Source organism: Cebus imitator, unplaced genomic scaffold, assembly GCF_001604975.1.
Source record: "Cebus imitator isolate Cc_AM_T3 unplaced genomic scaffold, Cebus_imitator-1.0 Scaffold1, whole genome shotgun sequence".
In the NCBI taxonomy this organism is placed as follows: domain Eukaryota; kingdom Metazoa; phylum Chordata; class Mammalia; order Primates; family Cebidae; genus Cebus; species Cebus imitator.
Window position 1 is genome coordinate 17,324,862 of NW_016107316.1, and position 13,908 is coordinate 17,338,769.

Consider the following 13,908-nt stretch of genomic DNA (forward strand, 5'->3'; position numbering starts at 1 on the left):
AAAAAAAAAAAAAATTAAAAAAAGATATTAGCATGTACTCTTAGCCACTATTACTGAAGCAGTATGTTTCTGAGAGAGAAAAATCACAAAATGAGTAAGAAAACAAAAAATGCAGAAACAGGTCATAATCAATCTAAAAGATACCATTTGTGTTTCGTAGGAAAAACATGAGGTCATGCCATAGTCCCCTGTAGTTTGACTACCTGACATCTGGAGACGGTACCCAAAAATTCCCTGTGAAACAAAACTTCTCCCACTTTTAGTCATGTGGTTGAGAGGGACTTAATCCCATGCCCATCCCAGGGGTAAATCCAAACTAGTTTAAATTAATCAGCTTTTACACACACACACACACACACACACACACTCTCTCTCTCTCTCTCTCTCCACCCCAAGTCCACAGTGACAGATTCGTGAACAGATTCATGACTTCATCAGAGCCAATAATCTACAGAGCTATTTACTAGGGCATACGGGGGAAAAAAAACTTGTTCTCCAGGGAATCTTCCAAAAGGGATCCTTTTTCTTCCCTTGTGTGGTATTAGGATGCAATGCCTAAAACATTAGTCATTGTGTGACCACAAAGGAAGGATCTAGAATCAGAATGGAACAATACAAAAGACAGACTAAGGAATGATACAGTACGGATCATAAGGAGAAATCCAACACCAAAAAGGGGCAGAACTGAGAAAAGTAGGGAAGCAATTTTTTTTTTGAGACAGTCTCGCTCTATCCCCTAAATTGGAGTGCAATGGCATGATCACAGCTCACTGCAACCTCTGCCTCCCGAGTTCAAGTGATTCTCATGCCTCAGCCTCCCGAGTAGCTGGGATTACAGTTGCCCACCACCACATCAGGCTAATTTTTGTATTTTTAGTAAAGATGGGGTTTTGTCATGTTGGCCAGGCTAGTCTCGAACTCCTGACCTCAGGTGATCTGTCCACCTCAACCTCCCGAAGTGCTGGGATTACAGGTGTGTGCCACCGTGCCCAGTCAAAATTTTTAAAGTAGTATTACTTTTGCCACTGTATCAAGCCTTTTGTTTTGATTTTTGGAGGAAGTGGTTCTTTATTTCAAAAAGACACTTGTCAATACTCAATATCAAAAGAGTTGCACTACTGATTTCTCTTTCTCCCAATCAGCCCCAAAGAGACCACATTGAAGAAGAACGCATTTTAAACCAGTAAGCTACAGGATGTACATCTAACAGACCTCATTGAAATCTTACCAGAAAATGGGGGTTGGGTAGGGAAAGAAACTTTAAAAGATCAGCAAACTGCCAGCCCACACACTGTAGAGGCTGTCACAAGCAGACAGAGTGGCTAGGGTGCCACAAACCCAAAGAAGCAAAGCTTCAAACTAATAAAAAAATTTTATTTTTTATTAAAAATAAACCCTCCCCAACCTCCCTCCCCCATCCCCACTTCCCTCCTTTTCTCTCCCTCTTTCCTTTTTCTTGCTGATTTTATGCAAAGGGCTGGCATTCTGATTGTTCTATTTTCAGATTTAACCCTTATTTTAATAAAGTTTTCAAGCAAAAAAAAAAAATTTTGAAGTTTTGTACATAGGCTATTCAAGATTTCTCTAGCACTGGCTGATATAAAGCACAATGAGACGGCACTTTTAGAGAAAGCAGCTTCAAACCAAGAAAAAAATGTGATGAGTTTCATATGGCTAAATCAGTAGCAAAAACATAATCTTCTCTCTCTGGCAGGAAAGCAATTAAGTGGTCACCTCAACATAAAGGGCAAATGATCCATTCTATAAGCAGTTGGGAGGGGGTAGAGATGGAACAAAAATTTGGTCTCAGACGTCTTACCATATTAATTTGGTCACTTTTAATAAAAAAAAGAAAAAACAGAAGTAATATTGCCCAAAGAAATCTTAAAGCTGAAAACCTGAGAAGCACATTTTTCTTGTTTTTGTCGTTGTTTGGCTAACTCCTCCTGGAATCACCTTTCTGGTTTGGCTGGTACTTTGTACAGAGCAATGAGGTTTCCCGTAGTGGAGTCTTTCCCTGGGCTCTGTTTGGCTCTCAGTAAGGCAGGCCTATACCTTTTCTTCTCCTCTATGGAGAGGGCAATATGCATTGAGCTGAAAAGTTACCTTCCAAAAGTGAGAAAGGAATGGATTGCCGCTTCAAAGCTGTGGAATTATTTGGAATGCTTTAAAAATGGTTGCTACAAAACAACAAAAAGGTACTACAAAATGCATATATCACAACATGCTTTTAAAGACATTATGCATTGTGCTCACATTCCCTTAAACGTTGTTCCCAACAGCCCAGCTGGAATCTCTGGGAAGAGGAAGAGACAGTTTGGCAAAAAGAGAAACAAGGGAGGGAGCAGCGAAAGGAGAAAGCAGCCTTCCAGTTAAAGATCAGCCCTCAACTAAAGGTCAGCTTTGGGCAGGCTGGCCTCAGGCGGAGTCAGGGTCAGAGGGAGGAATAGCAGCAGGGTGGGACGGGGGTGCTCTACATCTCACTCAGGTCAAGCAGAGTCTGGTCCAGCATCATTTGGGTACACAGTGCTCCTCTTTGGCACATTTTCAGTTTATCTTCCAAGTCATCAGTTGTCTTTTCCAGCTTGGCTACCGATATCTCAGCAAACTCAACACAGGTCTCTGCCTCCTTGAGTTTATCAGTAAGACTATTAATCTCTTCCTCATATTTGTCTTCTTTTTGAGAGTACTTTCCTTCAGCAGCACTCAGACACTTCAGGTTCTGGTCCATCAGTCTGATCTGCACATTCACCTCTTGGCATCGGGACTCTGCCAGCTCAGCTTGTTCCTGTGTGTTCCAAGTCTCCTTTAATGATAACCAACTTACGAGCCACCTCTTCATACTTCCTATCTGCCTATTCTGCAATGGGCTTAGCTTCTTGGAGCTGGATTTCCTGGAGTTCCAACTTTTCTTCATCTTTTAAGGCCCAGTTTTCAATAACCTTCATACCTCTCTCACTCTCATCGGCAGCTTTTTCCACTTCTTCTAGCTTTTGCAGGGCAGTGGCCAGGCGCTCCTGAGTATGGTCCAGCTCCTCCTCAACCAGCTGGATCCTATGGTCCAACAAGGCCGCCTCAGCCTGTTCCTGGGCTGCGCCTTTCTCCCTCAATTTCTCACTGGAAGCACTCAGCTCTCTCCTCTCCTTGCTGCTGCAGAACCTGGATCTTGCGCTTCACCGCCTCTATGGTGATGATCCCAGCCATGGTGCCCACCCAGCTACTGCTCATGCTCCAGATCCTGCCTCCTGCAATAGGTGTTGCAGCTGCTTCTCACCATTTTATCAAGTCTTGCCTTGAGCCAGTACTACCTTTGGAATTTTGTTGAGATTTAAGTCACAAGCAGCTGAAAAAGTCCTAAATAAAAGTTTAATAGTGCTAGAATATCTCATACATCTGGGGGGGAAAAAAGTGCACACAGTATATATAAAAACATATTCCAAATAAACTAAAGGCCAAAGGCAAAATGTAAAAAAATAAAAGAAAACAGTATAACCATCCAGGAACAGTGGCTGATGCCTGTAATCCCAGAGGCTGAGGTGGGTGGATCACTTGAGCCCAGGAGTTAAGACCAGCCTGAGCAACCCGTCTTTACAAAAAAAAAAAAAAAAAGTTGTGCAGGGGGGCACATGCCTGTAGAACCAGCTACTTTGGAGGCTGAGGCAGGAGGATCAACCGAGCCCAGGAATTTGAGGCTGCAGTGTGCCATGATCATACCACTGCGCTCTAGGCTGGGCAACAGAGTGAGACCCTGGCTTAAAACACACACACACACACACACACACACACACACACACACACACACACGCATGCACGCACCAGCAGAGAAAGCTTTCCACCAAAGAGAAAAATCCAAAAACCACAAAACAAACATATTGATTATATAAAAATATCTACAAAGGAAAAAAATACAAGCAACAAAACTACAGAAAATATATGAAGCTAGAATAATTAACTGCAAAACATATGGCAGATAAAAGTCTGATAGTCCTAAGAAGAGATTATTTTAGGAAAACAACAGAAAATATATGAAGCTAGAATAATTAACTGCAAAACACATGGCAGATAAAAGACTGATAGTCCTAAGAAGAGGTTCTTTTAGGAAAACAAAGAGCTCATTAGAAAAAAAAAATGGAAAAAGGACGTGAAGAAATAATTCATAAATCACAAATGTAAATCACCAAGAAGACATATAAGAAGAAGCTCAAATATAATAGTGGTTATAAAAATGCAAACTAAATCAAGATACCATTGATTGGTCAGACTGAAAGAAATAAAATGATCCAAGTCTTAGTTAAGAGTCTTATACCAATGTCAATTTCCTGGTTTGATATTATAATATATATTTATACTTATTTATATTTTTTTGATTCAGAGTCCCATTCTGTCACCCAGGCTGGAGTGCAGTGGTGTGATTTTGGCTTACTGCAACCTCCATCTCCCAGGTTCAAGCAATTCTCTTGCCTCAGCTTCCCGAGTAGCTGGAATTAGAGGCACATACCACCACACCCAGCTAATTTTTGTATTTTTAGTAGACAGGTTTCACCACGTTGGCTACGCTGGTCTTGAACTCCTGATCTCAGGTGATCCACCCACCTTGGTCTCCCAAAGTACTGGGATTACAGGCGTCAGCCACTGTGCCCGGTCTGATAGTGTACTATATTTACATAAGACATTACCATTAAAGGAAGCTGGATGAAGTGTACATGAGGTATTATTTTTGCAATTTCCTGTGAGTCTATAATTATTATTATTTTTTTAAGGCCAGGCATAGTGGCTCACACCTGTAATCCTGGCACTTTGGGAGGCTGAGGCGGGTGGATCACCTGAAGGTCAGGAGTTCGAGACCAGCCTGGTGAACATGGCGAACCCCATCTCTACTAAAAATATAAAATATTAGCCAGATGTGGTGGTACATGCTTGTAATCCCAGCTACTTGAGAGGCTGAGGCAGGAAAATCACTTGAACCTGGAGGGCAGAGGTTGCAGGGAGCTGAGATCATGCCATTGCACTCCAGCCTGGCCTGGGCAACAAGAATGAAAATTAGTCTCGAAACAACACCACAACAAATAGATTAATAAAATCCATTGCTGACAAAGTTATGGGCAAATGAGCTCTCATATAGACAACTGGGAGGACAGAAAACTGCTACCTTTTCCTACATTACTCAATTCTGCCTTAGGAAAGTAATATGGAAATATGCGTTAAAACTAAAAATATTTAGGACCACTGATGCAACAATTCCACTTGAATCTGTCCTATAAAACCAAGGCCAAAGGACTGAGGGACAAATGTGCAAGGATTTCGTCCACCATTGAAAGCATCAAAGAAAGCACTGAAGAATGATCTCAAAGTCCATTAAGAAGGGGATGTTGACCATGTAATAAAGTAACCAACAAGACAGAAATCAATAACAGCCATGTTGGCTAAAGGAATGCTAAGTTCCAAGAAGCATTTTGTTTAGTCCTTACAACAATCTATGAGGTGAACAAAATTAATACACCATTTTTACAAATGAAGAAACTATAGGTTTTCAATAGGCTGTTCAAGATCACCTTATCACTAAATGGTGAAGCCAAGATTCCAGTAACAAGAAAGAAAAAAGAAACAGAACTGGGAGAGATGATTTTTAAAAAAGAACATATAACCAAGAAAAAATTTTTTTCAATAATCTACCTGGTAAATTTACCCCAATTAATGGTATTCAGTTCCAATATTAAGTACCTACTCTGTTTAGGGCAGTAAACTAGGATCTGTGGATCCAAAGAGGGAAGTTTTCTTAGCTCAGAATCAAATAGAGAAGATAGACAAGGGAGCAAGCAGCCACACCACACTGTGACCAGTGCTATTAATACGGACACAAGTCCACAATGCCTGATCTAAAACACTTAGGCCAAATGTTCCAGACATAAGAATTTTTTTTTATTTGAAAAAGGTAACATGATATGCCATAAATTATATAACACTGCCATGGAGATTAGGGGCAGCATCCCATAACCAAATGAAACGAAACATTAATACTCACACTAAGTGGGATAAACAGTCTCATGGCACTTCAAGAGAACTGTTGTTGTCAACAAGTTTGGTGCTAAATGAACAAGGAAACTTTGTTTTTCAAGCACTGGGGATACTGTAATTACCGATAAGAGACTGCAACAAAGTGTGTACATAAAGTGCTTTAAATCAGAGGGAAAAAAACAATCTAGTCTAGGCTTAAGTACTTAGAACAACAAATAATAACAAAACAGTCCTTAAAGTAAAACCTATAAAATGAAAGTAACACATCTGGTAAAAAGATATGGCAAAAATAACCATAAACTGTCATAATATTTTCCTTGCAAATCTGGATATAATTTTCTTTCAAGGAAACAAGAAAGCTTTGAAACACCCAAAAGATATACAGGACACAGTACCATTTAAAACAAAATTAAGACATGATCTCAGGAAAATACAGAAAGTTAAAGAATCCTGGCAGAGTTTATATTAATGAATAATAAAGCAATAGCAGAGAAGCAACACAGGACACACTACCCATGATGGCTAAAATATATCTTCATGGGAAGGTAGAGCTCCAGAATTCCGTAATTAAATAAAAACGACTGAATGACTTGAAGAAATAAGACACCATCTGCATGGGTAATAAAACCATACTACTGAGATCAATACCAACTTAAAAATACAAGTAAATTCAATAGGGTAAGTACTAACACTTGAAGCACCTTAAAGATTATGTAACTATCACGAAACAAGTCAGCTTCTAATTTTTCTTGTCCATGCTCAAGAGATTGTGGTTGAAGAGGTAGGGGTTCTTTCAAGGAAATGGACAAGTGCAATGCTATTATAATTTTATGCTGTAAGCATATCAGCAAACATACTAATATGTTTCATACATAAGGCCCAAAGAACTAAAGTGACTTTGATCATATTGCCAATGGCCCTTTTAGTTCTCTATGTAATAAGATTAGTAGCTAGCAGGGCTAAGAGGCCAGAAGTCAATAATCGCACTGCTTAGATGAAGCAAATACAGCAACTAATGAAAGGAGTCATCACTGCATGATGAAAGAGCCAGATTTAACAATTCATACCAGTCTGAATACAGATGAGTGCGTAGCCTGGCCAAGTCATTTTAAATACCCTTAATTTACTCATCTGCAAAATAGGGAATACTGCCTACTGTATAACTCAATTGTGCAGACAGATCACAGATAATGTACATATAAAGTGTATGTCACAGGGTCAAGATTCAGTAACTACCACAGTTACTTTACCAACTAACTCTCCTACCCTAATCTGGTAGTGTTCCAGTGTTCCCTATCTCAAGTGATAGTAATCTCACCCTCACACACAAATATTCTCCACTTTGAAGCCAGAGTAACCTTTTATATATACATATGATCATACCACCCCTGTCCAGTTTAAAATTCATCCATAATATCATAATGTTCTTAGGATAAAGTACAAAATTATCAAAATAATCTGACCCTGACCATTCTGCTACACACTCTCTCTGCCACCCTACTCTACCTTTCTTTTCATTTGGTAATTTAAAATTCTTCTGACTACTTGGCCTAACACTTCTGCTTGCAATGATACCCTCACCTCTTTTTCTCCTAGCAACCTCCAATTCAACTTTTCAGGTTTCAGCCTTAATGTCTCTTGCTAAAAGAAGCCACTTCTATGTTCTACAGTATCCTATACTTCTCTGAAACAAATATTTACAACTACATATACTGTAAGGAAAAAATCTGACTCAATTGTGAGCCGCCAGCCAGACTCAGTGATGAGTGATTTTATTTAATGTCTCTGAAGAGTAGAATCTCTCTTCTCTTCCATAACTGAACCCAAAATATCCAACTGTAGGGCCTGTGACCACTCATCTTGCAATTATGATGGATGAGCCTACTGAGAATGGAACAAAATTGAAGAAGCAGAGTTGAGACACTGATGAAACTGACTGGAGCACTGGGATAAAGTTTTGCCTATTTTTTTTTCACTTGCATTAAATAATGAATTTCCTTCAGTGTTTAAGCCGGTTTACATTGTGTTTCCTGCCATTTACAGATACAAAGCACCTACATAAAAGCATTCAAATTACCAAGCAACGTAGGGAAAACATGCAAAATATCAAATCAAGTTTGGAAGCAGCTAGCTTTTGGGGAGAATAAGATATTTAGGATCTTGGATATATTTAATATATTTTTTGAAGTTACTGTAATTCCTTTTTTAGCCCCAATTAGTCTTTTTTGGGCCAACGCCATTATGTATTAACAAATAGATAAATAAACTCTTTCATCTATTAAAAAAAAAAAAAAAGCATTCAAATTTAGAGATTAAAAAAAGTAAAAAAAAAAAAAAAAAAAAAAATCTTTAATATAAAAAAAAAAAAAAAAAAGCATTCAAATTTAGAGATTATGAAAAGGAAACAGAAGAATAAAGAAGAATATTCACAGGTAAACCACTCTCTTCTGTTAATGAGAAAAGATTATCCTTATGAATCAATAATGTATATTACATGATAATGCAAGAGGCAAAATGCTACCCAAATCTGTACATATTAACCCCAAGTACTCAGATACTCAGAAAAATCTAAATGTTTCCTAAATCTTGGTGGGGCATGGTGACTCACACCTATAATCCCAGCACTTTGGAAGACTGAGGTGGGCAGATCACTTGAATCTGAGAGGCGGAGGTTACAGTGAACCAATGCACTTCAGCCTGCGTGACATACCAAGCCTCCATCTCAAAAAAAAAAAAAGAAAGAAAAAATTAGTATTTTCCTAAATCTTAAGGCTTCAAGGATAAAGAAAAAAGTCAAATCAGGTTCTAGGCATTAAAAGCCGAAGTGGTAGCTTGAATTAGTGTTTTTATTTCATCATTCATACCATCTTGTGACCTTGCAGTACACTAGATTAAGTGAAATATATTTCCCTGACACAGTGATGTTGGGCTTGGCCACAAGACTTGATCTGATCGATGAAATAAGAGACATGACGGAAGCAGAGGCTAAAATGTGCTTGCTTGTTTGGCTGACTCCTGTGATTGCCATGAGAGCAAAGTGACTGATTCCTGCAGAAGAAGGGGACAATCCACAGCCTAGAACAAAGTCTAGCCAACAATAACTAAGCCCCAGTTAACCTAAAGACATGAGGAAGAAAGTATTTGTTGTTATAAGCCACTGAAATTATAAGATTATGCAGCAAAACACTGACTGATAAAGCAAGCACTGTATAATGCAGGAAACATTTGCTTTCTTAGCAATACTCAATGCCAAAAGACAGTAAACCAAGTTCTTAAGAATATGGATGAAGAATTTTATATCTAGCATAGATGGCATTCAAACAAAAAGGCAAAGAAAACATTCTTGGCTGAGTACGGTGGCTCATGCCTATAATCCCAACACTTCGGAAGGCCAAGGTGGGCAGATCACCTGAGGTCAGGAGTTCAAGGCCAGCTGGCCAACATGGCGAAACCCCATCTCTACTAAAAATACAAAAATTAGCTGAGCGTGGTGGTAGGCTATTCGGGAGGCTAAGACACGAGAATTGCTTGAACCCAGGAGATGGAAGTTGCAATGAGCTGAGATCGTACCACTGTACTCCAGCCTGGGCGACAGAGCAAGACTCTGTCTCAAAAAAAAGGAAAAATAGAAAACATTCTTAAGCCCACAACAACTCAGGGAAAAGATCATCCATAAACTTAAAAATTCTATCTGATGATGAAATCCAGCCAGAAAGAAATGCACCAAAGTAAACAATTCAGGAATGGAGAAAATGTTTTTGAAAAAAAAAGGTGGAATACATTTGCAATTAGGTAATATAAGAGAAATGTAAATGTTTTCTATTTTCTCCAATTTTCATTTTTAAAATAACAACACACTTCCGAAATTTGTCTATTTTCTTTTTCCTCAACTTCAGAGATCATTTAGGAATTAATATTAACTCAAAGTGAAGAAACGAAAGCCTAGCAACTTTCTTGGTTTATTCAATTAAATGCAACAAACAATGGTGATTCCTACTTAAGAGTTTTTCAGGATATGTTCTTCAGTGTACATTTTTTTTCACTAATTTAATTGGGGTGGGGGTTATCAGGCATCATTTGTACAAGAAATATTGAAGCAAATACTCCAGAAATATACAAACAAACTATTAAAACAAGGAAACTTCTGACAGACAATACAGCTCTTTTTCAAAATCACTTTGTCACAGGGCATGCTATTAAAAACAAAACAAAAACTAGAACAGCTTCCTTTGGTTGCTAGAAAAAAAAAAAAAAAAACCCAGAACAGCAGGTAGGAGGGGAAATTGCATACAGATGGAAATGAAAAGACTTTCACTTAAAAAGACACACCGAATAGCAAAGTACTTGTGTTCACTAAGTACAAGAAGACATACTGAAAGAGTGAGAACCCCAAACGCCCACAAATAAGAAGGGGATGCCTATACATAACAATCAAAGATCAAGAGACAAGCCAAAGATAAAGCTGAGAAAGCTAGTGGTTTTAGAATGAGTGTATTTAGATCATATCACCAAAACTTTTAATCATTTAAATTACATGGCAATGATTTTTAGGGGAAAAATTAGTTTTTCACTTAAAAAACATTAACATAAAGCATTTTTAGCATTTTGGTGGTAGCTTGAAAATCTGCTGCATCAAAGTATATTTTCAAATAGAATTTCAAAGGCTTTGCCAACATATGATACAATGGCTCACATGTTAAAATTTACTTTTCATCTATAGTATATTTGACAAATGACTTACTATACTTCAAATCCTATTTAGAAACCCATGCTGGGCAGAGCAGTGGATTACATGCCTGTAATCCCGGCACTTTGGGAGGCCAAAAGAGGTGTATCACTTGAGGTCAGAAGTTTGAGATCAGCCTGGCGAACATGGCAAAACCCTGTCTCTACTAAAAATGCAAAAAACTTAGCCAGGCATGGTGGCGGACACCTGTAATCTCAGCTACTCGGCAGGCTGAGGTTGCAGTGAGCCGAGATCATTCTGCTGTACTCCAGCTTGGGTGACAGAACAAGAGTTCATCTCAAAAAAAAAAAAAAGAAACCCATGCTAAAGACTTCTCTAAATGCTGTTCTTGGAGGGATTAACTGCTACTTATTCTAAAGCAATAAATGATTATAGTAGAAATAACCCAAAGAATAAGAATGCATGAGTTCATTCTGATAAAAATAAATGAACAAATCAACAAGTGGGGGAGAATTCCTTGCAGTACAATTCCAACAACAAAAAAAGACATACCAAGAATGTTGGAATTAGAAAATCACCACATGTGTAAACAGTGATAGTAAGTTTCAGGTAAGTAAGACTAGTGGATGCTGTGGTAGACAGACCTAAAATGGCTTCCAGTAATCTCTGCTTCCTGGTACTCACAGCCCTACATAATCCCTCCAACTGCAGTGTGGGTAGGGCCTGTAACCTGCTTCTAATCATCAAAAAAGAACAAAGGTGATAGGATCTCACATAAGTGACTACTTCACATAAGATTGCAGTATCCTTGCTTGGTGACTCTTCCTTGCTGGCTTGGAGGAAGTACGTGGCCATGCTGGGGAGGCCCATGTGGCAAGAACTCAGGACAACCTCTAGCCAAGTGCCAGCTAGGAATACAGACCCTCAATCTGATAACCCACAAGGATCTGAATCTTTCCAACAACCACATAAGCTTGCAAGTTGATCATTCCCCAATCAAGTCTTCAGGTAAAAACACAGCTCTGCCCAACACTCTGCTGCATTGCCGAGGACGAAGAAAGCCATGCTCAGACTACTGACACATAGAAACTGAGATAATAAATGTGTTGTTTTAAGCTGCTAAATCTCTGATATTGTTAAGCAGTGACAGATTAACTAATAACGACATGCTAAAACTAGTGGGCAAAGGTACAATGTAAAACAAGATGTTTATAGAGTGAGTCTCAAAGTATCTTCACCCCCAAATTCTTATTAATTACAAAGGGGAAAAATGGTATCTTTACAGTGAAGAAACTTGTAGACATCAAATAAACCAAGAAATCACAGTTACCATCACCAATACTGTGATATACTGAAATCATGGGCTTCCAGATATCTTGCGGTAAAAATGGCATATCAATCCTGTGACTCCTGCCAAAAATGCACAACTTAAATCATGATTAAACACCGGAAATAAAAATTGAAAAACAATCTGCAGAATAGCCGGCATGCACTCAAAAGATGTCTAGTCATAAAAGACAAAGACTGAAGTACAATTCCAGATTAAAGAAGAGTAAATGAAAACTAAATGCAAATACAACATAACATGTGATCCTGGATTAGAACATCAGTGGAAGAATTATCAAATTTGGATAAAGTCTGATTAGATGATAATACTGTGCCAATGTAGATTTTCTATTAACTACTTTACCCTGTAGTACTTGCCTTTAGAAAATATCTTCTGAAGTTTGCTTGGTTGCTTGATTTTTTTTTTTCCCCCTTGAGACAGGGTCTTACTCTGTCCCACAGACTGGAGTACAGGGGTGCAATCATAGCTCATTGCAGCCTTGAAGTCCTGGCTCAAATTTGATTCTCCTGACTCAGCCTCTAGAGTAGCTGGGACCACAAGTATGCGCCACCACATCTGGTTAATTATTTTATTATTGTATAAAGACAGGGTCTCACTTTGTTGCCCTGGTCTCACTTTGTTGCTTGAACTCCTACACTCAAGCAATACTGCCTCAGCTCCAAAGTGCTGAGATTATAGGTATGAACCACTGCATCCAGCCTGCTCTGAAGTATTTAAAAGTGAATGAGGCATTATGTCTACAATTTATTCTTAGACATCCCACAAACACCAATTAGATAGATGTTAACATTTGGAGAATCTAGATAGAGGCTGTATCAAAATTCTTTGTACTACTTTTGCAATTTTTCTAAAAGTCTGCAATTAATATGTCATATAAATAAAATAAAAAGTTAAATAAATATATATGATTTTTTAAAAGTATGTATATGAGAAAAGTCTGTATGACGATATGGACCAATGAAAAGAAAGGAAGTACTGATCAATGCAACAAACATGAACTAACCTTAAAATACCATATATTATATGATTCCATTTATATGAATGTCCGGATATGGCCAAACTACAGAGATAGAAAGCAGATTACATGCTGGCAGGAGGAACCAGCATTACCCATATCAAGTAAGAGAGATCTCTCTGGGGTGAGGAAAATATTCTAAAATTGGATTATGGTGATGGTAGCACAACTCAGTAAATTTACTAAAAATCACTGAATTGTGCACTGAAAATGGGTAAAGTTTCTGGCCTGGTGTGGTGACTCACACCCAAAATCCTAACGCTTTGGGAGGCTGACGCAGGAGAACCACTTGAGCCCAGGAATTTGAGACCAGTCTGGGAAACATAGGGAGAACTTGTTTCTACAAAAAAAATATATAAAAATTTAAAAATTAGCCAGGAGTGCTGGTGTGTGCCCATACTCCCAGCTACTCCAGAAGCTGAGGTGAGAGGATCACTTGAGCCCAGGAGTTCAAGGTTGTAGTGAACTATGATTGTACCACTGCACTCCAGCCTGGGTGACACAGCAAGACCCTGTCAGGAAAGAAACACAAAGAAAAGAAAAAAAGGGAAAGGAAAAAAAAGAAAAAGAGATGGAGTTTAGAGTTTACGGCATGTAAACTATACCTCAATAAAGTTTTTTTTTTTGTTTTTTTTTTAATATGGGGGGCTGGGTGTGATGGCTCACACCTGTAATCCCAGCACTTAGTGTGGCTGAGGCAAGCGGATCACCTGAGGTCAGGAGTTCAAGACCAGCCTGGCTAACCCAGTCTCTACTAAAAATACAAAAATTGGGCAGGTGTGGTGGCGCATGCCTGTAATCCCAGTTACTTGGGAGGCTGAGGCAGGAGAATCACTTGAACCC

At 38.6% G+C, this 13,908-nt stretch overlaps 1 protein-coding gene and 1 pseudogene across 2 annotated transcripts in view; both read right to left on the bottom strand.

Annotated features, from left to right (window-relative positions):
- Window positions 1-13,908, bottom strand: part of ASXL2 (ASXL transcriptional regulator 2) — a 160,243-nt gene that overhangs the window by 71,931 nt on the left and 74,404 nt on the right. The gene's annotated exons all lie outside the window — the stretch shown is intronic.
- Window positions 1,445-3,517, bottom strand: LOC108303506 (annotated as a pseudogene).